The sequence below is a fragment of the Gobius niger genome, assembly GCF_951799975.1.
Source record: "Gobius niger genome assembly, chromosome: 21".
Classification (NCBI taxonomy): Eukaryota; Metazoa; Chordata; class Actinopteri; order Gobiiformes; family Gobiidae; genus Gobius; species Gobius niger.
The window spans coordinates 13,633,063-13,660,303 of NC_136872.1; the positions used below are offsets into that span (position 1 = coordinate 13,633,063).

The following is a 27,241-nucleotide window of genomic DNA, read 5'->3' on the forward strand; positions in this document are numbered from 1 at the left end:
AAACTATACCAGCACGCTGATAGTAAGCAGCCAAAACATTTACTCAAGAAATAGTCATGTTACTTTAAAACATTTTGACTCAAGTAGAAGACAAAAGTAAATGTAAAAGTCCTTTTTTTTTAGTTTTTTGAATAAAGGGTACAGATAAGATACAAGAACATGTATTTAAGTTCAAATGAAGGAAACTCAGTGTACCTTTTATCACTTATAGATTTACTAACTTACTTACTTAGTTACAAAATATTATTCAAACAGTCATAAAAAGTACTGTGATAGCATTACTTCAAGGTGTTCAGTTACTTCAGAAAGCTACTCAAACACAGTAGAAGTATTTCATTTATTATCAATTGTATTGCCCCAATACAGTAAATGACTACGTTTACATGCTGTCAATATTCGGATTAAAGTCAATATTCCGATTTCTGAAACATTTGGAATACCCGTGTACATGCGTGAGTACTTCTGTATACACAGTCTTTGTGATCAATTGGGATATCGTATCTGGGCTATATATGGACGCATTATGTTACTAAAATGACTTGTACTTAACCAAAACCACTTTTTTTTTGTGTCAACTTTCATCCCTGGACCAGAAGATCCTCAATCTTTTGGCTTTGGATAATACAAAATACAAAACACCCAACCACTTGTGTTTATATTTTCAGTGTTGGTCGCTGATCCAACATTATATTACCTGACCAAAGATTTTTCCAAGATTTTCCGACACGGCCCACATTCGAGGCAAAACTCCAGATCTCCGGCGGGATATATCATTTGATAGCGCCGGTGTCCTTCCCCTGCCCTTCTGTAATGGCGGGCATCATTAGTGCGCGGGTTAAGAGAGGGCCAGCGCTGTCCATATGTTTCAATAATTACCTTGCACTTCTGTCACGGCTCCCAGGAAGACTTAGACTTATATCTCACCCGCCAAAGGAGCCCCGGAATACGACCCCCCCCCCCCCCCCAATCTCCCGCTCTGATCTGGAATATTTTCTGCCTGGGTAGTTGTATGAAAGTGCATATATTCTGTCCCAATACGGGTACATTTGATGCTGTTGGACGAGTTGATTTTGGGTTCGGGAAATCTAATTTGTTCCTCTCTGATCCTGTGATATGCGGTGTATGAAAGTGGAAGTATTTCATTTATGACACTCCGTTGGGGGGAAGGGGGGGTGGCTTTTATGTTTGTTTATTGTGAATTAGCTTTTGTTTCTGTATGAAGTACCTTTCAATCCCCCCCTACATTATTCATTATTTAAAACAATGAATAGAAAGACATTGTGTCAAAATTGTATGAAAGGCTTTGAACAAACCAGCAGCATTTTTTTCCAGCTGGAAAAACCAAGTAAGTTTCTGCTGACAGTTTACCAACACTTTTTTTTTACCACTTTCCTACCAGGTCCTTTTTTTCCCCCAGCTTTCCCAACTACTCCCTATTTTAACCCCCACACAAACCGACCACAGTTTCAGTTTTACCCAAATCTAAAAGCTTCTTGACTGGAGCCTTTTTATCACGTTTTTACGCTTTTCTGTTGCATTTTTGCCACTTTTTGTTGCTTTTTTGTTGCATTTTTGTTGCTTTTTTCTTATATTTATGCCATGTTTTTGTCACATTTTTGTTGTTTTTTTGTCATATTTTTGCCATGTTTTTGTTACATTTTTTGCATGTTTTTGTCACATTTTTTGCATGTTTTTGTCATATTTTTGTTGCTTTTTTGTCATATTTTTGCCATGTTTTTGTCACATTTTTTGCATGTTTCTGTCACATTTTTGTTGCTTTTTTGTTGTATTTTTGCCCCTTTCTTTCCACGTTTTTGCTACATTTTTTTTTGCTTTTTTTGTCACATTTTTGTCCCATTCTTTCCACGTTTTTGCCACATTTCTGTTGCTTTTTTGTCACATTTTTGCCATGTTTTTGTTACATTTTTTGCATGTTTTTGTCACATTTTTGTTGCTTTTTTGTCATATTTTTGCCATGTTTTTGTCACATTTTTTGCATGTTTTTGTCACATTTTTGTTGTTTTTTTGTTGTATTTTTGCCCCTTTCTTTCCACGTTTTTGCTAAATTTTTTCGAGCTTTTTTTGTCACATTTTTGCCCCATTCTTTCCACGTTTTTTGCCACATTTCTGTTGCTTTTTTGTCACATTTTCGCCGTGTTTTAGCCACATTTTCATTCCTTCTTTTGACATTTTTTTTCACGTTTTCAATTCTTTAATTTTTGTAGCAGTTTGGCCACATTTTACCTGTGATCACGCCACCAAAATGTGACAAAAAACGTGAATCATCATGTGGAAAAAGCTCAGTAGAGTTTTGTAGGTCTCAGCTTTCAAATACACAGGCCTCGAGGCTGTAAGCTCCAGTCGAGAAGCCTCTAGATTTGGGTAAAGCCGAACTGAAGAAAAAGCACTTGGTAAGAGGTTCAGTACCATACAAATAAGCCTCCATTCCATTGCATAATCCCGGCCTGTCCTCCACATCATCAATGTTAGACACTATAGACACATGAAATAATGTGAAATCAAGGACACAACACAAAGACAAGAAAACACATTGTCTGGAGGAATAGTTCGCACTAGTTGTGTTTGAGTGAACTGCGATGCTTTACATTAGTATGCAGATGCCAAATGTGTCCGTATGTCCCGCTATACTGGAATTCTAATAACCCAAAGTACATTGGGCAACGTATGATAATCCCCCGCCCCCCCTCCCCGCCAAATGTACATTGTCCAATCCACCACTGGCGCCAGAAGACGGTGACGGGGAGAATTTCATTTGCCGCGAAATTACCTTAATGCATCTATTCATCGCGCACCCAAACTCGTTATGCATAAAAAGAGCGTGACAGACACTCGCTAATAAAAAATGCACGGCGGCTACAATTCAAGACTAACAGGGCAAAACTGCTTTTTACGGGCCGCCTGGAAGACATCAAGTCGCTTTCCCGGCCCGGCGCTGCATCCGGCGAGAGGAGTATTTAAGCGCAGTTGTTGTTAGTAGTAGTTGTGATGCTTGAATTTGTATTATAAGTGATACAAATTGCTTTTTCGTATCCAGCCCATAGCACGTTATCCCCCCAAAATCTGCTACAAGAGGTCCATATTGTTACACAGTACTTATTACCGCAAACTCAGATAAGAATACCCGGAATACGGCGCTCACTCCGTCGAATCACGAGCTTAAATGTGAAACAACACTGTGTAGATGGCGTCCCGCACTTTTTAAAGTGAAATGTCAGACGAGCCGGAGAAGGTTGAAGCCGCGCCGGGAAAAAATGAATATTCTTTCAGTAAAATAAGCTTTAGATTCCGGTAATGCTGACAGTCCCGGACCTTTTATGCGGATCCCAGTGAGGCGGAAAAGGGGGAAATGGCAAAAGCGCCGGTTCACAAAGTCTGCTCCCCCCCCGTCTATAGAGCAGGATTTTCAGGCAGATGACTAAACTGTCCTTGGCTAAAGAACAGCTATATGCGACGCAGTGGATTTGAATGGACAAGCATTAACTTAATAATGGCTGGACTTCCTCGTGTGAATCTGAATGAGAGGGACTGATTAGTGATGATGAATGCGTTTGCAGTGCGTCCATAGTAGTCATGGTAGAAAGCTGTCTCCTCATTTAATGCTTGACATTTTAGTTAACATACACAGTTCATTTTGGGACTTTTTTCCCTTAAGATGTTTCCCCCCCGCGATTCATATCAGGACACACTCGTCCCACTCATCCTGTCCACTCTCTCAGGTAAGACTGAATGAATTTCAACAACAACAAAGCGCGTCTCAAAAGAAGTTATCTGACTATTTGGATCAGGGATCCCCCCAAACAAATCAGCAATCGGGGCGTTTTGTGAAATCCATTTTGGCTGGTTGCTTTGTGTTTGTCTGTTGAGGAGTGCATTATATTAAGGTAAGAATAAAAGACTAAAGTGTACAATAGAAAGAAAGCAGCTTTGTGAAAGTGAAAAATATAAATAGCTAATGAGCTTAAAGGGGCTAGATGCAAGTTGGCCATTTTATACTCACCACTGCCACCTCAGGTCATGCGTGTAGCTGCACCTTCTATATTGACTTTGTTTTTGAGTGACAGTGCAGGATTTTAGAGGCAGTTGTGGTGAACATGTCTGGGCGTAAGAGGCACTAGGAGCCCCCCACACCTGCAGCACAGTGGAGGCGTCACAAGAGGTGCAACAGGAAACAAAAAAACGGACAAACGAGGAGGCATCCGGGCAAGACTCGCAGCTAAGCCACACATGCCTTTTATCCCTATTAGTGTTCTGGCTAATGGACGTTCACTGGAGAAAAAAACAGATTAATTGCTAAGCTCTTGCCAGAGGATGGTGAAAGACTGTTGTGGAGAGGAGGGAGCGGAGGGAGCTGCTCAGGGGGAAAAATAAGGAGGAGGCGCAGGAGCTGACCAGTGCAGGACACCACGCTCTGAAACAGGGGCAAACCAGTGCACCGTTTCAGAGGATCAGCCAGGTTTCCCCTATACCTCCAAAAACATGCTGCTCAGTGTTGGCGCGGCTCAGTCATACGGTTATACAATGACAAATAAAGCACTTACTTACAATGGCGCCTTTATAATATCGCTTTTCTTCAACCGCGCCCAGGTCCTGATAAAAAATTTAAAAAAGAGCTGTTTATTTCCTGGTGAAAGCTGCTTCTTCAACTTTTGGCGTTATAATTAATGAGATGGACATTTTCAATTATCTGTTTCCTGCCTTTACGGCGCTGATGGCTGCACAGCAGATGAACAGCTGTGGGAGAACAAAAAGGCCAGCATCTGCCTCGGTGAAACGTGCCAAGTTGTCAATATTTATGTGTGGCATACCTCCAACAAAGGGGTGACCGGGGTGCACATGTGGCGCGTAGGCAGGGGTACCGTCGGGTCAGGCAGGTGTTGTCGAACTTTACGTGTGGCGGGGGGGGATGGGGGGGATCCAAAAAGTGAATCCATCAATAGAAATGAAACACACAGAACCCTTCCTGCGTGTGCTGTACCGCTAAAGCTAAATCCCATAAACTCCTTTTTATTTCCACTCGCTACTTCTATACTATTTCAAAAACGACAGAGAACCACCAAAGCAGCGTACAGCAAATACCTACGGGGCCTTGACAGATGTTAAAATGGCTCTCGATGTTTTTTTGTTTTTTTTGCAGCAGGAGCTTTCCAGCATTATCTGGCGCTATAAAAATTGCCACAAAAAAAACACGGCTATCGTCAACAGCCTTGCCAAGTTAATGCGTACAAAACCCTCCCAAAAAAAAAGACATTTCCTGTGATAAAATGGGTCATATGGAGGCACGGAACAGACTTTTTTTTTATTTTTATTTTTTTTTACTTTAGCCAAGGTCAGTAGGTCTCGGTTGGCTCATGTCCTATTCCGCTGGGAGCTGCAATTAGGCTGTGAAAGCATGGATCACACTGTGTTAGTCACCAGCTAAACTTTGCCTCGGACAAAAAAAACAAAACAACAGAGCTGCACCATGTAGCGTCTTTGGGAGGCCGCCGCTGCAAGGCCAAGGGGGAAGGAGGGGGGGGTCATTAGTTTTTTTTTTATGTAAATATGAGGAAGAGAAATGCGGCGTTCACCTTGCCGGCCCGGATTAAATGAGAAGCGGTGGTGTTATGACAAATTAGGGTCATAAGGGGCCGCGCTACAGCAGTTGGTTACTGTTGTGATCCTGCGCTGCATCTGTTAAGAGAAGCAAACTGGAAAAAAACATAAAAAAAAGCTTTGTTTTAAATGTCCCCGATTATTGGGGCAGCCGTGGCTAGCTTCCATCCTTGAGCATAACACACCACGCCTTATGTGTAAGCATGTAAAATCAAAAATGTGAGGAATAAAAGAATAGACTCAGTAGAGTACTTTGAAAGTGCCAAATAAGTTTGAGAAGTTTGAAAGAACGATATGCAATTGTGTGGCAGAGCATTCATCAAGTTACAAGTTAAAATTTGGGAACGCTTTGGAATTTCTCACATTTCTGACTATATTGGTCAAATGTGGTCAGATCTTCAGCAAAATCATAAGAATGAATAAACAGTGTGTGTAGTGCCCCCTTGTGGGATAAGTTATTTGCGTTTTGGGTTTCTTGTATTTTGTCCACGCAGAGCTACCGTAGTTCAATCAAGCTCCTAATAGTCCCACAGCAAATCAAACTTCACAGTGTTTAAGCCTGTACTTTTTATTTTGGCTCTTCAAAAATATCTGTCTGTATTTATCCGAATTATAGCAATATGAGCTTCTATTGGACACCAAATTTTACAATAATCTTACAATAATTTGTAAGAATATATTAGGTGCTAATATTGTTCGCATCCCTATGGCTTTTTCCATGTAAATTAGCACTGTGCTAATCACTTGCTAATGCAATCATTTTCTTGAGGGTTTAGTTAATTCTAAGCTACTTATTGTATATTTTCATTGTATATTTGCCCATATAAGATCCTTTGTGTTTCTGTATGTTACAGTTTTACAGTCCTTCAGTAAAACACACCAAAACAGCAAGACGCTTCCTGGTCCTTTATTGGAGACTGTTAGCTATCTGCAAAGCTGGCTCCCACGCGCTAGTAAAGGCAGAATACAGTGTTTGCTTAAACTAATGCCACCCAAACATTTACTTTTTATCATATTTTTATTGGCGATAACATGTAAACATTCACTGGACAGCGTGGAATAAGTAAGTGAACCCTAGCTGGCTGACCCTTCTTTTGCAGCAATAACTGCTTTTCTGTAGTTGCAGATTAGACGTGCACAACGAACAGGATGAATCTGAGACCATTCCTCTTTACAAAACTGCTGCAGTTTAGCGAGGTTCCTGGGTTCACTTACTTTTTTCTCCCTGTCCTGTGAATGTCAACATGTTATGGCCAATAGAAAAATGATACATGCGGTATTAGTTTAAGAAGACACTGTTTACTCATTCGATCATACTTTTTCCTCCCACTGTATACGGACTTGATGGCTCAGTGGATCAAGCCCTACTTGAACTTATACCTAAAACAGATTCAAACCACACTGGAAGTATTTCTGCACAGCGAAAATGAGTGCGGTTCCCATCACCTCATTTCCCACAATTGCATTTTGCATGTGAGCAACTCTAGTGTGATGAGAGGTTTCCCCGCCGTGGTAGAATGGCTTCACGCTGAGATCTGTAGAGCACACAGTCGAATGGCTTTTGTACAGTTACGCGCAAAACATCGCATGGCTCATTCCTTTTTTCTTTTTTTCTTTTTTTAGGGATTCATGTAAATACAAGCACTGGAGCGCGACAAAACAAGACCAAGCTGGGCCAAATACAAGGCGGAACTTTCTTGTATTTTTGTACAATGTAGACTAATCCTCCAGCTTTTGGACAAGGTTTTCGACTCAAGCTTTGGAGAAGGGTATCACAGGTTGGGTCAAATACAGAGTGCTGACTGAAATCATTAAGAATCATTCTACACACTCTATACATACAGAAAATGATGAAGCAGGTTTCCAAAAATAAACAGTATTTTGATTTGAGCTTTAAAGGTGCACACACACACATACACGTCATACCAAGAATGACAACAAAGCCTCTCTGTGGCTTCTTCAAGGAGGGAAAATGTATAAAGCAGAAAATGCAGCATGACAGCCAATACAATGACACCCTTCCCCTGTCTGCGGGCCTTCATGTCGGCGCGTGTTGTTTACAGCAATTACAGTGCACTTTGTGAAATGGCGGGGCCTAGTCAGATTTTCTCAAGCTCTGTGCACCTTAAGAGCTCCATCGAGTGGACCACAATGACTAAATGGGCAATATCAATAGTTATTTACTGTACTTATCTTTTAAGGTTGCGGACAGTGCATGGGTATAAGCAAGCACTGTGAGATATTCATGTCAAAACAACTCAACAAATACCTGCATACACCCTAAGTACCACTCAAATAATGATAATTAATAGCAAGAAGCAGAAGCCTTGCATTATTCCTCTTGATAAAAAATCGCTCTGATCATTTAATGTTGAAAATAACCGACCTACCTGTAAGTAAATGTCACCATCACTCACCATCTGATATTCCTTCCTCCCCCCCCCACACCGCCCCTGCTATAGTCAGTCATTTATTTATTTCTGCTGTCCGGACTCGCGAGGCATCCAAGTGTAACGTGCTGAAAAATAATTAGCACAATAATGCGGTGAAAAGGGAAGACGCTTCATGAGGAAATCAACTGTTAAGGAACATCTGAGGCCGCAACAAGCTGTGCCGAAGCATATGCTCCACAATGAACAATCTTTAGAAGGGGGGGGGGGGAAATTGAGGGGAGGGGAATGCTATTTTTAGACACGACTCAACTTTAATGCTTTGTTAGGGCACATAGAATAATCATATTTGTATCGAGAGCAACTTTTTTTTTTTCACAGTGGGAAGGAACGAGGGGCGCTGTGTCATTCCGAGGCTGTTTTTAAGAAAATAAAAAGTGTCAAAAAGCTCAGGGGGCAGCACCTTGTCGTTCTGTTCATCTGGTAGTAGTTTACCGTTCTGCAGTCAGAGATGGAGGGAGAGCACACGGATCCACGGACTGGTCCAAAGTTGGGATCTGAGGTTCGGGCAGGGTCCAGATCCAGATACAAAGGCACAACCAGACAAAAAGGAAGCCACGCAGTGTTGCAACTCATAAGCAACAAATGAGTGCGTTCCGACGCTTTACACATGTGCTTCAAAAGCTTCATGGCGTGTAGTAACACAAAGTGTAACCAAAATATTTCACCCAGAAGTCTAAAATAGCACATATCGCTGTGGAATACTGGATGTAGTGCATATGGAAGTTATTTTTTGATAAAACAGTCCAATTAGCGCTGTCACATGGAGCGACTGCAGTGGCCCTCGCTCCACTGTCTGTCACCCCGGCATCTTTTATAGTGCCAAGCAAACACAGGCCGGGCTGCTATTAAATCTGACACCTGTCACACAAGAGCGGCTATTCCTGGTAAGCAGCCCTCCTCTCCACTTCCCACTACGTCTAAACGCTGCTCCAGATTGGCCTAAATTCACGGCGTTCGTCGCATGCTGCAGACACACTGATTCCGCAAAGCCACTGCAGCGCCTTCTGTGAGATTCACTATCATGGAGGCGCTCAGTTATTGTTTAATCTATAGTGAAATGGGACCTATAGGTGGCTGTCTTGTCGCTGATGCCTTTATTTTATAGTATTTTTAGGGGCGCATCTCAAAGAAAAGCAAACGCATGTGTCATACGGAAGGAACAAAAACAATATGAAGAAGATTATGCAGATAGAAACAATTCATAGAACATAAATATAATAAAATAAAACATCTTTGGTTGTTGTAGGCACTATGTCTACACCGCGTTCCAAATTATTGTGCAAATGACATTTTTCTCTGGTTTTCTAGACTGTCAACTCAAATGAGAGTCAGCAGAATTTTCTTCTTTAACTGGTTGTACGGTGGTGATGTGCCGATCGTGTCGAGGCTTCGAAGCATCTGCCGAGTGATCTAGTGTGGTGACGTTCGAAGCCTCGGGAAGTGGCCGTACCACGGGACTGATTCAGGAAATGGTTCGCGGCTTTGGAGCGCGATTCAAAACAAAAGCGACAGAGAAACGTTTTTTGTATTTGGGTTAGACATAAACAAAGCAACACAAGCACATTTGACATCGCAACTCTCTAAATTCTCAAATTTAGTCTTTCAGCCCTCACCAGTTATTGTAAGCACTCAGCACGTTGTACATTTCTTGTCCACATGAGGGCGTAGTGGAGCAAATAAAGCACCTTGATGCTTCGAACCATGTGTGATGCAGTTGGCTGGGATGCTTCAATGCTAGGGCTTTTCCACCAAGGTGTTGGTTCTGGGCTGGTTCAGAGCTGGTTCTGGTGCCGGGTTGGTTCCATTCTGACTTGGTTTTCCACCAAAATGAGAGCTGTGCCTATTGTCATAGCAACGCTTTGGGAAGTTAACATCAACAATGGATAGTAGCATCTTACTACAGCCACTTCTGACTATAAAATACAGAAAAATAAGTTTATGTTTCAGTCACAGCAGCCGTTAACATTTTGATTTCTTCTTTCTAACTCTTGTTTTAGCTAAAGAGCATAAAGCAAAACAACAGTTTCCTCCACAGAGACTATTTTGGCTTCTCCAGGAAGTTATAAGCACAAACTAACTAATATTGATTGTTTGTTGGAGGAGAGAGCCACGCCCCCAGCTGCTGACATCACTGGTGCTCGTTTCTTGGTCCAGCTTTTAATTGGTTCCCAACCGGCGCCAGATTTTGGAACCAAGAGCCAGCTTTTTTTCAGTGGAAAACGAAAGAACCGGTTCTGAAACTGAAACTGGAACTGGCCCAGAACCAGCACCGGCACCAGCTTGGTGGAAAAGGGCTATGCTTCGTGGGGCTTCTTCTCATCTTGCCATCACAACAAAAAGTCGTACGTCCGGTTGTGACTTAGGCTTTAAAGAAACATATTTTTCATTTCCCTTTCTGTTTTTGAACACCGTGAGATCTTCTCCTCACACAAACTGTAGCAAGTTCACTGTTTGACCCTCGGCTAATTAACAACAGACTTCCCTTTTGAAAATGTTCCAGATTTGTCACTTTCTATATGAAGCTATATACGGACAGTGAATCATCTCTAAGCCTTTTCCCGGCTTGTGATTACGCCCAGCAAATAGGCAGCATACTGTGCATCATCACCGTGTAGCCAATTCCCCCCAACTCCACGGCACAACCCACATATGAACTAGCCATGAATTCCCTTTCAGTGTTTTTGACAGCCGCTATTCACATGCTTAGCCATCACACTCGCGCCGTCACATCCCTCTGCCGGATTCAGTTGCGTTGCCAAGCCAGAATCTTTATCTCCTCAACGGAAAAGGAAGAAAAATCAAGGGCTTATGGGCTGCTTATGAAGACTAGCACTGGTAGCATGGAAAAAAAGTTACGGTACTGGTAACTTTCCTGGGCGGGTCTCATAAACCAAGTACTGATAAAAGTTCTGGCACCAAAACTCCATCCCTAATGGAGCAATTCATTTTATTCATTTTTGAAAGTTTTGCATTTGTCATGTGGATGGTGTGGTCTTGTTCTTTGCCTTTTTCATAATCTTTGACCTTTCATTTTTATAATTACGCTCAAATGGTTTCTCCTCCACTGACACTTTGCTCTTCCAAGGTCTTACTCCGGTCACATTGAGGTTCATAATGGACCGTAGAAGCATAGACGAGCCATTTTTTTATTGGCGCTATTCATTTAGAGTCCAGTGTTTCTAAAGGCATCATGTTTTATGTAAAATGGTTCAATTTCACCAGGGAAATGAAGGTGAGTATAATTGCTCTCCACACACCACTTACTGCCTCACGCTCATAGTTCCTGGGATACCACTTGTAGTCGACGCATGAAAAGTATTTCTAAAAACTCGGTTGAAATGTTGATCAATCCATTCTGTATATAGCAATTTTACGTGTGGTTTTCTGACACTCTTCTAATCAGGCGTTTTGTCGTTGTCCTGCAGCTCTTGAACTCCCCGGGGCCGTCTGCTTGAGTGCTGAAAGGTAAGGCTCTTATTATCAAATCATCGCCGTGTCAAGCGCCCCGTACTTCTCGGTGACAAAGACGGGTGGCGGCATTTTCCCTCGCACTGCTTTCCATTTGGGATTGTGCTAACGCCGGCTGCCGCGGAAAGCCGGTCTCGGAAGGGCTGAGCGCTGGAGGAACTCTTGCACTTTTCTTCCCCCCACTGTTTAATTAGCACCGGGCCTCGCCGACTGGAGGCGCCGCTTTAGCAATCACGAATCCTGCCCAGCCAATAAGAACTGGTGTTCAAGCACGTCTGACAGAGATAAATGGCACGCCATGGCATCTCGGCTCCGGCCCGTCATCCCCAATGCAATAGTGCCGAGTGGAGGGAACAGAGGCACAAATCTAAGTGGGCATTTAGGTCATTCGATAACGGCGTAAATCTGCGGCCATTTTTTTTTTTTATGTGCCTGTGTGTCACTTACGCCAATGCTATTACAACAATCAGACCCAACTTTAGGCCAGACAACCATGTATCTACTTACTATTCATCCACATGCCAAAATAGCTATGCATTCTGACACCTTTCTCACCCATTTGCATCGCAAGAGCATTATTCAGCTCGCCATTGATTCCCAGCACTGCTTTGACCAGGGCAAATAGCCTCTTGTCAAGTCGGTATTGATTCCCAATGCTTTTTTTGTGTGTGTCACCAACAACGCCTTGTGACATAAACCAAGAACCCCCTTAATCTGGAATCATTCCAAGCAGTCCTTGCTAAGAGGTCCCTGTGTTCCCTGACCTCATGACGGAATCCTCACTCAACATCTGATCGGCGATGACGGACAGAATGTTAGGCTTGACTGCTGGAGGTATGTGTCATTGGCATTAAAGGTAAAATGAGACTTAAAGGGATATTTCAGGACTTTTTGTCATAGGGCCTCATTCCCTAGTTATCCAGATTGTTGTTGATTTCTGGAGATTTCTTGCAGTCCTTATGTTTTGAAGTGTTTAGTGGTGCTAGGCTAGTGCTTAGCTAGCGCATGTGTATGGTAGCTAGTAACCTTCATTAAAAACCTCTTCAAAATCATGGGGTCGTACTACTGTAGATCCAGTAACCTAGCAGATCACTCCGCCACTGCGAAGCTTACAACCAGGAAACTGATGCTGCTCAAATATAAGTTATTTTAAATGCAAAATGGTTATATTTCAAAACTTTTTCAGTCAACACAGACATCTATATCGGTGGTCTGGTGTTATAAGTGATTTGCGGGTCAGACTGTTTTTAATGCAGGCTACTAGTTACCATATACATGCACTAGCCTAGCACTATAGCACCACTAAACTCTTCAAATATAAGGACTGCATGAATTAAAATATACATATATACTGTATATCTCTAGAACTCAACCACACTCTGGATAACTAGGGAATGAGGCCCTATGGCAAACATCCTGAAATATCCGTTTAATCTGAAATAATTCCACGCAATCCTTGCTAAGAGCTCCCTGTATTCCCATGGGTTTGGGAATCACTGACCTAATGACTGAATCCTCACTCCACATCTGATGTGAGACACGGTGCGGACAAAGTGAGTCCTCTTTTTTGCGAAAACTCTTGATCGAACTGAATAGCGGTCTGGCCCTTGTTCTCTTTTTTCCCCGGCGAGTTAAATCTCACCCATCTGTGCCGAATGACAGACAGGAGCTCCTAAATATAACAACATGCAGACTGAAATCCAGATGCTTTGCTCATCCAGGCGTTCCTTAATCATACCAAAACACAGCGGCATGTGGGTGCACATCTGAATCTATAGTCTCCCAGTTTGTTTAAAGCTCTGTATATAAACACTGCACTCACTTTTGTGCGGATGTTTGCTTGGGAATACTTTTAAAACCAATGATGCTGATGCTCAAAAATGTTCTGCCTATTCAGATATATGCCTACTGTTCCCTTTCATTTTTAATGCAGCACCCTGTAGTTAACCTCGCATAATGCAAACTCATATTTGGGAATCTGCTGAGCTCTAATGTATTCAACTGGCTTTGGACATGTCGTTGGCCTTATCCTTTTTATGCATATATCTACCATTCACACTGATTTTGCATGTTGTTCTGTCGGTCACAAGCACAAATATGAATCGTTTCTCAAAGGTGTTTCTTTGGAGACTCGCCTTAAGGTGCTAAGTATTAGTTTCATTGGTTCAATGAACAGACCCCTTAGTCCTAGCCTGGCCTTAGCCATCCATAAACTCTGGTCAATTATCATTTCCCTACATGTTACCTCTGGGTCTGATCTCAGTGGCCACATTACATCGGTTGAATTTCAGCCTACCATTCAAGCGAGCAGGTGAGGCAAGTGTTGTAGGTGACGTCAAGCACTTGCTGGTTGTAGTTTGGCAATGGTGACGGATACGAAAGTAATGGAAGCTCCTCAATCCGTTCTGGCTCGGAAAGAGTTATGATTGCTTGCTTCACTCACTCGGGCGCATTGCAAACGCTAGAAAAAATCAGATGTAATCGTTTCAAACTTTAAAGAGCACCAGTCTACTACAATGATGACGAAACCTTCTGTTGGTCTGTAAATGCAGTAAATTAGAATAACTGCCTTGTATAAAATTGCTCTCTCAAAATGGCTGTAGCGAATGCCTGTAAATAGGCCTCTGTCTCTTTAAGAACCTCTTGACCCTTTCCGACACGCCCCCTCCACACGCTGTCTGTGGCATCAGTGGGGAGGAGGTTCTGCTGAGGAGCAGTGGTTGGTTACTCGGCTGGTGACGAAAGCTCGGAGGCGTCTCCAGGAGGTGGGGGCGTTCCTAGGAGGACTCAGGCAAACCTATCCCTAAAATGGCTGCCATCACAGTTTTTACAGATTACTCAAAAATACGTGAATGTGCCAAGGCAACACTTCAGGCATGTTTTTAATGAGGGAATGACATAATAACATGATGTAAAGCTTGAAAAAGTCGATTTTGCATAATACCCCCCCTTTAAGACCAGGCTACCTTAGTCCCAAACTAAATGTCTATCTAAAATCGTACTGTTCTGTTGTACTGCATGCAAATTGGTTGGGAATTTGGTTGTATTATCTTTATTTCGAGATGATTCCTCGATATATTGATTGCCTCAGTGTTTGGAGTGTGCCAGAGCAGACATTTGTATCCAGTTCTGTACAAATGTGTTTCTTTGATGTCGAACAAAGCCAATTTGTTTGCTCCGCTTCAATAATCAACATTTTCAACAATTTGGGGCCACAATTAGAGAAAGAAAGCTTTTGGGGGTTGCTTTTTCGCCCGTGGCTACAAATTGCATTAAAAAGGTTTTGGTGCGCTGCCATAAGGCGGTCTGGTGATTACTGTCAGAGCCGGCTGTTGATGACTGTGTTTGTGCAGAAGGGCTTCTCTCCGCCGCGGCCGGTCCTTCTGAAGGCGGATGAAAGCTGCTTTGAGGTTACAGTAGCTCTTCCTCCCTGCCTCTCCGCGCGCCTCTCTCTCAGCGCTATCTCCGTCAGCCTGCCTCCCGCCCGCCTCTGTTGTTTCCCCATCCAATTTTCTCTATGCATTCAGCCCACTCTCCATCACCGAAGCCTCTTTTGCCTGCCGCCACCGCCGCCGCCTGCACTTTTCCCCCCACCCCTCTTACTCTGCTTTTGTACAACCTTGGCCAGTTCGGAAGAAACGCTGACACAATGTTGAGGGAAAAGTCAAATGTCTCAAAACATGCTTGAAATGTTAGGATTCCCGTGGACATTTGTTGTTTTTGTCTCCTACTTAAGCATTTAACTCCTCAAATTGAGAAAGCAATGGGTTTAAAATTATCAGTTTATATTTTATTATTATCCGCACAGTAGGAACATACAATTTTAGGACCTTTGAAAGTAAGTTTAAAGTGAGACACAACAGGTGAGAACATGAAAGTATAAGGTTCCTCCCTAACATCTCACTCTTTGAGTTGCTTAGTTTTTGATGCGTTGTCCACTCGTGAGCTGGAGGTTTCCAGGAAGCAACTACAACAGCGCCCCCTTGTCTTCCACATGTGTATTCATCCCCAAATATGAATAATAATAATAATGCATCAGTTTTATATAGCGCTTTTCAGGACACTCAGAGACGCTTTACATTGCACTATTCATTCATTCCATACTCGGTGGTGGTAAGCTAATCGTAGCCACAGCTGCCCTGGGGTAGACTGGCGGAATCGACCCCTCCGACCACCACCAACCACTCACTCAAGCATTACATTCACCCAGGCTTCCCGGTGTTCCCAAAGGTCTCCCATCCAAGTACCGACCAGATCTTAGCTTCTGAGATCTGACAGGATCAGGCAGAGCAGAGGCGGTATGACCAAACATTGAGTCAGAATTTCAGATTTTTTTTTTCAACTTATAAATACTGTAGCTTTTACAAAAAGTTTACAAGACATCCAAAATCTCCTGCTGTAACTAAAACACACAAAATAAAACCATATGTCCCTGAAATTTTGGTCTTTTATATATATAAAATGTCTTAATTTTTTAATGAAAACATTAACCTTATACCACCCACTTTTAACTGAATGCGTTTTCCCCATTTCAGTTTTCCCCAAATCTAAAAGCTTGCAGATTACAGGCCAGTGAAATGCCTTATTTGAAAGCTAAGACCTACAAAACTTTTTTGTTGCATTATCGTCACATTTTTGTCACATTTTGAAGCATTTTTGTCCTGTTTTTGTCTCTTTTTTGTCTTGTATATTTGTAGTTTTTTTGTTGTCACTTTTGTTGTTCATCACTTCTTTTCCTGCATTTTGACGCTTTTTTGTGATGTTTTTCTCACTTTTTTAGTTGGGTCTTTGTCAGTTTTTTTTTATTGTGTTATTGTTGCTTTTCCAGCACGTTTTTATTGCTCTTTTTGTTTTTTAATCATGTTTTTGTCTCTTACTTATTGTGTTTTTGTCACTCTTTTGTGACTTTATTTTGTTGAAGAAGCTTTAAGATTTGGGTAGACTCACCACCAGCGTCTTGCTTAAATGATAAAACATCTCAAGGTTTTAGTTTGCAGATAAAGAGACTTGCACCATTTTACTCTGGCAATGGCCTTTGACACGCTTTACTAAATGCAGCACGTCTGTTGTTAGTTTTGTCATCCAGAAAGACGGTTTGAACGTATCTCTATGGAGATTCTGGAGGAAATATTTGACCAAAGCTCTGTATTGCCTTCTGCTTCTGTTTTTATATGTGTATTTGGCAGTAGCATGGCAGTACAATGACGCAATAGGGACAAAGACATAACTAAGTAAAAGAACGCGTTATGAGTTTTACTCTTTGAAATTCACGGTTCAAGTCCAGGTCTGGGCGCTATGTCGAGAAATCAAGAGAATCTGCTAAATCATTTCAAGCTGCACACTTCGACGTGAACAGAACAAAGGGTTCAGGTGCGCGCCCCGGAGCCATTTTGAGGAATATTCCCTCCGACCGACCACATGGCATCTCCGAAGATAGCAACAAATGTGCATCTGTTCCCATCACGCTACAACTCCGGCAGTTTCACCTTATAGCTTAAGAAGTCTTGCATTTTTTTTTTTCTGGTTGGCTTCACCTGATCGGTCCTCAGGTAACCCGCAAGCAAACTTTATAAACTCCCCTCTATTCAACACGCCGGAGCGGCAGCAATTAGTTTTAGAGAAGGAAGAACCGAAAATGACTCCTTTCAATGCAAAACCAGGTCGAGGGAGATATATTATTTTTTCTCTGCATTTCTATAGCGCTGGAGCCGACAGGGGAACAATGGCCTCTTGCAAGGGAGAAGAAGACACTCGGGCCTGCGCGTATCACGTTATTTGTTATTGCCACGGCTATAACGGCCACGCAATCTTGTTGTTTCTTTTGCTGATTATGCAAGAGGCGCATCAAAGTCCAGACGTTACGTAAATCTCCCCAGCTTGAGAAATCTCCAAGTAATAAAGTATATGGAGGATTTATGAATGGGTACGTGGGGTGTGAAATGTGTCTAAGAGCACGCAGTCATGGTCAGTGTATAGTGTGGGAACTACAGCCTTACTGCACTTTCTATTCCTTTTGTCATACTCCAGCAGCAGGACGCACTACGACCCTCGTACCTGACTGATTTGTGGAAATGAAGCCCCCACATAAACGCGTTGATGCGGAGTGAACTTGCGCAGGTTTAATCGTCAGTTTGATTTCTCAGATGTTATATCGGGTGACTTGTTTGAAGTTTTTCCAGCCTCTCGACACTCTTTTTTTTTCCTGTTGTTGTGTTATTTATAGTGCGCTCCACTTCTATCATCTTCAATTAAAGTGAAATCCTTCAAAAGCACAGCAAAAGACAGGAACAGGGAACGGTGGAGGAATAAAGGAGAGAATAAAGTACGCAAAGTAGTTTTCTAACCTGAACTCAACTCCGGCGCTGGCAGGTTTAGAATGAAGTGCGCGCTTGTTGCTCGAGTCACGATTTGAGCATTACTTTTTAACCCTTTATTGGTAGTTTCCGCACACTTTGCGTATGGCCTCCCTGCGGCACATCAGTAAGGTAAAGAAGCATGTAGTCCTCACTCAGCCAATCAGAAGAGATCACCCGACATCACAGATCCCACTACTGTGGCATTTGACCAATCAGCAGAGACCCGTCGCGCTCTAAACTTCCTGTTTTCTCTGAAGTCTGAAAAAGACCCAAGTCTGGCTAAATTCATGGTACATTTATTTACATAGTTTGAAGTAGTAGTAGTAGTAGTAATAGTTTTTTTTGGAGGACGTAGTGAAATAAGTCAAATTACAGCATGAAAAAGGCAGGGACCATATTTGATCACACGCCCTGTTCACTTAAACCTTCTTCATATTTACAGTATTTTCTTGTAAATATGAACCTTTTATTGGTTGATTTGACAAAAGAACCAATAAAACCCTAGGATTGTGTTTTTATGTTGCCAGAGGTTACTTTTAGTCAAATTTATAGGCAAACAATATTGGAGGTGACTGACCCCTCCCACTGCACGTAAAGTCCAATCACATTACAAAAACTCTTGCCAGGTGTGATCATTCAAACATCAATATCACAAAACACAATGTCTCTTGAATATGAGCACACCCCGAGACCTGAAAGTGCTTTTTTGTATAATTTATATGTAAACCTTTGTATTTTTTTAGTAACTTGTTTACCTTGAATCCTTTTCATTGTCCCTCTGGGGGTAATACAATTAATGGAATAATTGGGGGGGTCTTTCATCTCCCCCGGTGTCTCTGGCCGAGAAAACCATGCTTGCAACTTCCCTGCACCGGGTCGGAGTCACCAATACACACTAATAGAATCACGCAGAAGACGCTAACAGGCTAACAGGCAAAGCTAACTGCGGGCTAGCGCCACTTAAACAGTATTTACAGCCAAGTTTGAGAGACAATTAATGAGTAAAAAAGTCAACGTGCTACGACACCTGCAGTGGCGCTTATAGCCTCTAGGGGCATGAGATACTTTGTACTGCTTTAAAGGGCAATGAACCAAATATGGTAACTTCGCTCACATTGATTTTCTGCATGATATTGAAAAATGTTAAAACAGAACTAAACTTGTGTTATGTCCCCCAATAACACTCTTGATTTGAAAGTATTTCAGTGAGTGCCCTATAAAGGGTTGCCAATCAACAACATCTGCAATAGGGTAAATTTTTTCCAATAATAAGCACTAGAGTATGAAATCGCATTAAATGACTTAATTTTAGATGTTCATATGGTCCTAAGAATACAAATGTCAACTCTACGCTTTACATTGACATCTCCAGCCCACCCACCTCATACCTCAAGCTTACTGTACCTTTCCCAGCACTCGAAAGAGCTCAACTTGCGCTCCCATCGATTTTATTTACAAGCGTTCCATATTTTACCGTGCAAATCAGAGCAATTGTTTCCAAGTGCATGCATGAATCAATGCCTCCCCGGAGACTGGCCGCGCGTGTGCATGCCGCTCAATATCTCCAATTTATGCTTTAATTACGATGATCTACTAAGTGCCGCCAGCCCGGGCCCTGCTCTCCCGATGCAACAAAGCGGCGTGGCGCGGCATTGTGTGCTCTACAATGAAATCTGCGGCCGTATGTGAAGCAGGCTGTTGACTCCGAATCCATGATGATAATATAGAACGCCATTGCACCTTTTTGCTGACGCGGCTAAAGAAGGATAAAAGAACATGTAGGCATTTTTTATTTTGTTTATGGCACCGGGCTTTCAAACGCCTGAGAAAATGAAATGACCATCACAGATCAGCACCACCACATGAACACAGTTTTGTCAGTTCTGAAGTTCGTGGTTAGTACCCGGATGGAAGATCGCAGTTGCCTGCATTGTGTGAGGTAATGCAGCCATAAATTAGATTCCGACCCTCCATGTTTGTCCCGTCACTGTTTTTTTTTTTTCTTTTGGCAGAGCACTATATCATTTGATCACTTGCCATTAGCTGTGATTGCTCAACTGAGTGGCTCCTGGCCAGCCTGAAAGCCATAAATTTTACAGACTTGTGTAATTAGGCCAGATCAATACATGGCTGTTCTTTCACTGCTTTCTATAGGACTGTACCCTTGGGTGCACTCTGAGACGCTCATAGTTTAACTGTGGGATAAATATTATGATGAGTGTATCAAATATGGTGCGTGGTTGTCAAAAAGGATGATTTATGTACTGTGAATACGGCAAAGGAGCGTTTTCAGACATTCAGAGTTAAAACAAATGATCACTGAATGACATTTTGACATTAAAGCAGTACTATATTTTGATGGTTAGTCTTCTTTTCTTCCTCAAATTACTCTTATTCAGTTGTCTTATTCACTGATACAAATCTCCTAAATCTAACATCTTCACCAAACTCTTCTGTGCTGACCCCTTGTGGCTGGAGTTGGAACAACAAACAAGTGCGAGCGCCAGTTTCTCCGTCTCATTCTCTTACTGATTGCTCGGGAAATGTAAACAGGCGCCTCCCTACGTGATGCCGTAAAAACGGTGGTTTCCAAAGTGTTATTATTTTTTGGAAGACGCATGAGACAGTTTTTCTTCATAATTAGTCAATCGCAGATGCTCCGGCAGTACCACCTATTATACTCCAGTGGAAAAATGGCCCCATAGTGCGCTGCTGTCAAGCCTCTTAAGTTGATAGCTATGTCTTAGCACGCTGCGGGAAGAATCCCTTTCTGTCAAACAGCAGCTGGTGAAGACAACATGATGCGCAGGCCATGGACGAGTGAGCCATCAAACCTCCACTCTGTGACAGGAGTCTGGCACGTCGGGCCGCCTCACTCCGTACGGCTTTTATGGCGCATGAATCAATGATAATTGTGCTGTGTTCCTCACTCAAATGGAAGAACTAAACCTGCTGCAGCAACAGTCAAAAACTCCAGCCTGAGCAATGGATGGCGGCGCTCTGGGAGTGAATGAGATGAATCGCAGCTCCCCCCGGGATTAGCTTCATTAAATGGAAAACGCTCGGTGCACGGAGTACTGCTAAGCCAATAGAAGTCCTATCACATAAATTATCAGGATCAATGGAAAGCAAGGTTACGATATGCAACAGATGTGGCTGATTTCGACGTAAGATTGAAAGGCAAATTGTGCAAAGCTTCCAGCGTGCTCTTTGAGGGGTGAAAATCAAATTGACTTGGCTACATGTTATTGGATCTTTCAGGGTCTTGGCTTGCAGATCCAAAATGAAAATACACTTTTTAACATCTTTTCATCAGCCATAATGCAATAAACTGGACTGTGGATTTTGATTTAAAAGATCAGGCATGTACTTAAGACTACAGTTAACATATTAGGGCTGTAGTCCTTTAGTCGGTGGCTTGTTTGCCCATAGATCCAAAGATCGGCCGTGCAAGCTGTTGCTGTGTCTGAGGGCAAGACACTTTGGCATCGACTTTCCTCCAGTGTATTTGCACTAGAGTGTGAGTGTGCAAATGGGTAAATGGTTCCTTGTTGGAAAAGTGTGCCTATAGTGGTCGGAAAGTGATATATAACTTGACCATTTCGCAGTAACAAAGTAGTACTGCAGTTTGAAGGAATGAAGAATTTTATGGAGTGAAATGTAATCTCACAACAGTTCTCGAAAGATTATGAACTGGAAAGTTTGTAGCAGTGAAACTTCTGTACTGTGTAGTAACCCTCACCTTATATTGGTATTAGTCACTCATACACTGTTGCTTGTACCTTTATCCCTACGTTTGTTGTCGACTTTCAAGCGCTTGTGTGAATCCAATCCAAACAACCTTATCCTCGGCTTCATCAGTCGCTAATTCCGTTTCAAGCCAAACCTTCATTCTTTTCTCTCCTTCATCCCTGCTGCAAAAAAAAAGAAGCTGTGATTAGAAGTAGTGTAATAATAAAAAAAAACTGTTTTTTTGATTCTCCAAAGCTTTAGCCACTTCTATCAGCATCGAGGAATCTGGTCATCCCTCCGCCCACCCCCCCACCTGCCTCAAACGGGTAGGACCATAGTGTTTGTGGGCCTCGGCTGTAATCTCTATGGCTGTCGACAGATCTCGCGAAGGGGTCAGCGGCGATAACAGAATAGCTCAGGCGGAGGCAGGCGAGAAGGGGGGGGAGAGCCGAGGAAAGATGCCGGAGCTAAAAGCAGAGAAATGCGGCTAAGTGCTGTAGGGGAGGCAGAGATTTAGATGAGAAACATGATTGGAGTGCAAAGCCAGTCCAGGTACAATCCACCGACAGTAACCTATGGCCCACAGCTAAAAGATATGTTGTATGGAAGTTTGGCGTCCAGAGAGAGACACAGAAATGGAACAATAGAGGGGCGGGGGGGGCACACTTCCCATACATTCCAATGTTCTTGTGTCGAAACTTGAAGAACTTAGATTGGTAGTTAAGCAATCTCTTTGAATCAATCTTTTACAGAGCATTTCTAGAAACCAAAACTCTACATCCTTCTCAAGTCATGTTGTTTACGGTCTAACAAACCAATCAACATAACTTGCATGGCGAGGCTAGTCAAAGGCAATTACCATGCCGACTATTAGTACAAATTACCTCTAAATCCATATTTGGTCACAAACCGGGACCTATTTGGCACGGCTGGGTGCTCAGCAAACCAATGACCCACCTAAATGCACTTTTTTTTTTTTTGTCTTCTCCTAGCCTTACGACCTCTCAGTCTAGCCTAGTCCTCATTAAAACCGCTATTAACCAGAAAGAAAAAAGTTATACATGGTGTGGGGGGGGGAAAAAAACTAGTAGGGTGAAAGGTCGAAAGCTACTGTATCAATTTTCCGCTTCGGGATCAGCCTGACGTGGCGCACATAAGACATTACTCACAGTCCGTCACTCGAGTCGCGGTAAGCTCGCGTGTGTATTTGATATGCATATGGGCATTCATATTCTGGGGCTGCTTTTTTTTTTTTTTTTTTTGCACACTGCACGCTGAGAGGCAGCATGGTACGCAGTGACACAAAGCTAATGCCTTGTCACACAGGCTGTCGGCAGATTAGCCAGTGGATTACACCCCAGCCATTAGATGTGCAGGGAGCGAAAGGCCACAAACATGCCAGAGACGAGAAAGGGAAGACGGGGAAGAGAGGGGGGGGGGAGGCCGCCGCCAACGCCGCTGATGCTATAGTGAAGTAGTGCGACAAAATGGGAAAGTTTTAGAGCGATGCCAATTAGTTAAGTCAAGTTAAGTCAAGAGCTTGATATATTTTTCCCAACGCCCCCAAAAAAAGTATGACCAAATGTAAATTTCAAATGCTCACCCGATTACTACTACTATTATTTACTAACACTTAAAGCAGTACTAAGTAATTTGTTTACCTTAATAAATCCTTTTCGTAGTCCCTCTGGGGGTAATACAGGTGTTGATGGGATGATTGGGGGGTCTTTCATCTCCCCCTGGTGTCTCTGGACAGACAACCACACTTGCAGCTTTCCTGCACCGAATCACAAAGAAGAAGCTAACAGGCTAACGGGCTAAGCTAACTGTGGGGCTAGCACCACTTAAACAGTATTTACAGCCAAGTTTGAGTGAATAAAATGATCTCCATTGTGTGATTGGATGTACAATATCCCTCTCTCCCTTTGTCTTTTCTGTCAGCGGAGTATTTACTCTCACGGACAATTAATGAGTAAAAAAACGTAACATGCTTCGACACCTGCAGTGGGGCGTATGGCCTCTAGGGGCATGTGTTTCTTAGAAGTGCTTTAATTACTAGGGCTACGACAAAACATCAGATCGGATCGCAATACCTTTTGCTGCAAAACCAAGTATTGTTACTTTATCAACTATTGCAATACTTTCAATAATTGTGTTTGGAGGTGTTTTTATCATACACTCCTTTGTTTTCCAGTAACAGTTTGTAACATTTTGTGTCAACCAGTTACTTGTCGTCTCCCCTGATCTGGGGGCCTATGTTAGGGTTATGATTAGGGTTAAGAACGGCAAATGTGATGTTAGTTGATCTTACACATAGTTTTAGAATCTATGCGGTCTAGGCTTTCAAATGGGATATGACACTGGCAAATAGGCTGTAAGCTCTCCAGTCAATACACTTTGAGATTTGGATATTTGCTAACCCTAAACCCAACCCAAAACTGGCTACCTCCCGCCTGAATCATGGGCATTTTCTCCAGTTCGGCTTTATCCAAATCTAAAAGCTTCTCGACTGGAGAGCGACAGTATAACGCCTCATTTGAAAGCTAAGACCTACAAAGGTAGTTGTGACTTTTTTGTTACGTCGTCGCCGCGTTGTCACATTTTTGAAGCGTTTTTGTCTTGTTTTCGTCACGTTTTTGGCACTTTTCCGGCACGTTTTTGACGCTCCCATATCCCTTTTTTGTCACTTCTTTTGACATATTTTTGTCTCGTTTTTGTGGCTTTATCGTCACTAGGGTTTCATTGATTTTTTGTGTTTTCTTCACGTGTTTTTTTCAGTCGATCGAATGCCTTAGCCAAACGTGTCATTTGAATACTAGATAGTTTTTGCTAAATAGCCTCATGTCCAATGCTTCTATCAAAACAAATCAGTGGGGAAATACTGAAATATTTTTTTTATGTTAATTTCTAGTGTCAAACTGTTAAATGTTTAATAGTTTGCTTTGAATTTGTATTTTATTTTTATTTGAGTCGTTGAGAACCTCTGCTTTATAGTCTCTTCAAAGGATTTGTATATTTTGTGAAAGTGAGACAAAGCTTTTCTGAGGCAAAATGGCTGAAAAGTTTATGTCATTGCCAAACTACCAACAATTACACACAGACATGATACATCTGAGCTTGTGAATGTTGCAAAACTGATAAACCAAAACTCGAATTTGAATCCTTATACGTGCAAGCAATCTTGAGTCTAGATGCTCCCTCCCCCCCTCCCGCTTGAAATTAAAGTGCGGTAGTTTTAAAGCAAACAGAAGATGGATGTCTGGTGTTCAGCTCCCGGAGGAAATGTACAGACGTATGTTAATGGGAGTCTCCGCGGGGAGCACAGTTTTACTTTGACAAACACTCCGTCATTATACGATTATACGAACGGCCGACATTAACAAAAATACGTTTGAAAAGACAGATATGTGGCCATTATGAAGTCTGCCATAATTAGGTTTGTGAGAATAAATCATTTGACTTCTCCATATGATGCATGATGACAGTAAGTCCATAATTGAAATACTGTACAACTTAGAAGATGGTACGTTTTTTTCTATTCCCTATTCCAAATCTTCAGTGGGCTCTGAAAGTGAATTAGATCCCTTTGAGTTGAAGTTCAAGACAAAAATATATCAATCATATCAATCATTTTCAATTGGTTTGAATTCTACGCTTAGTCCCCAACAATAATAATTTAAAGTGATAGACTGTAAGTTTGCAAACTGAGGGGAGATGGAGTGAAATTGCAAAGTAAACAATCAACTCCCTCCCGTCTTTGACCAGAAAGCCTTTCTTAGTTTGCAAAATGAGGAGAGCTGGGGCAGAGTTTTCAAAAGTAAACGATCAGGCTCCTCCCCCTCCCTCCTGATTGGACCTGACAGGCTGGATCACAGGAAAAGCTTTTCTCATTGGTCCACACAGGAGGATTCTAGACTCTGAGTAGTTGCTGAGATCCGGGAAGGAGGGACTTTACAAACAATTAGCTTTATATAATTACTTACTTTACATCAAAATGTTAGACCAGGTGCTTGATTTGGCACATTTTATAAAATTTGTAAAACATTTCCACTTCCAGAGTATCACTTTAAGGCGAGACAGAGCAAAATGTGTCCAAGTGATGTATCAAAATGTATTTTATCCCCCCTCAATATATATTTACCTGCAGTGTCTCGCCTTAAACGTAGAAATTCAAAGCATTTTTCCCAAACATGACCAATAACATAGGGATAAATAGAGAGCCATGGACACTTCCTGAGGCCGGAATTGCAACATAACCATTTTAATGATGCAATAAAAGGGAAAAATTAACCTGCACCCTCGGTTGTGCTTTTGTTTTACAATCAGCGACTCGGCTGGCCCTCTCATTCCCACCTCCCCACACCCCCACACCCCCTCCACCACAGAGCACTTTGTGGATGTAATGACACATAATTGTGCGCTGGATTTGCCTGTTATAGGAGCTTCATTCTGAGCTGGTATTTGTACAAGAATGGAACGCGAGATGTCAAGTTAACAGGGGCTAATGGAAAATTCTGATACCCATTCATAGTGGCATTGAGAACGTGCAACTCGTAATGCCAGCTTCACAGCAGCCGGATGCAAATGACTGGTGTAACTTTTGTATCGCTTGATTGCGGTATTTTGCCTTTTTAATGGTATTAGAATAACCGGTCATATCCGCAGCTATAAAAGTGCTAAGCTCAAAGTACTATAATATAACCAGACATGATCCATTTGTGTAGAAATATCACAGAGCAGGTTAAAGTTTAAAGTAGAGATGCACCGAGCCAGCTTTTTTGATACCGATACTGGGTTTTGAGTATCTGCCGATACCCGATATTTACTGATACCACTTTCTTCAAAGTGGCTTTCTCAGAGTGAAAGATTGAATTGACTCTTTTCTCCATTTTAAGATCAATAAAGTCATATTTTATTGTCATGATATTATGGATAAATTACCAATTGTATAAACTAATGGATAAACATTTAACAAAGATCACTGGACTTTTCTACACTAAATATCCTTGGGTATATGACAGGCTTTAGGTTACATTAATATAAACAACTTACATGACGTGATCTGACCTTTACAAATAGGCCTATGTCAGTTTTTTTCTTAAACTAAAATACAAACACTTGGCTTCAGCAGTGGTCGATTTTATTTTATTTGGCTACTTAAAGCAGTACTAAGTAACTTATTTACCTTAATAAATCCTTTCCGTAGTCCCTGTGGGGGTAATACAAGTGTTTATGGGATGATTGGAGGGTCTTTCATCTCCCCCTGGTGTCTCTGGCCAGAAAACCATGTTTGCAACTTGACTGCCACCGGTGCGGAGAAAGCTATACACACTAATGGAATCACGAAGAAGAAGCTAACATGCTAACGGGCATAGCTAACTTCGGGCTAACGTCACTTTAAACAGTATTTACAGCCAAGTTTGAGTGAAAAAAAATATTTTCATTGTATAATTGGATGCACAGTAACCCTCTCTCCCTTCGCCTTTCCTGTCAGCCTCGTATTTACTCTCCAAGACAATTAATAAGTTAAAAAAATCGTAACTTGCTACTACACCTGCAGTTGCGCTCATGGCCTCTAGGGGGAAGAGTTACTTAGTACTGCTTTAAGGTATGTTATAG

General features: G+C 42.1%; 1 protein-coding gene across 38 annotated transcripts in view; it reads left to right on the plus strand.

The window, feature by feature from the left end:
• Window positions 1–27,241, plus strand: part of LOC306980831 (receptor-type tyrosine-protein phosphatase delta) — a 441,722-nt gene that overhangs the window by 251,968 nt on the left and 162,513 nt on the right. For all 38 annotated transcript variants that reach the window (XM_079580272.1, XM_079580307.1, XM_079580305.1 and 35 more), the window contains exon 8: window positions 11,492–11,531. The gene's annotated coding sequence lies outside the window, so the exon portion shown is untranslated. The remainder of the gene's footprint in view (window positions 1–11,491; window positions 11,532–27,241) is intronic.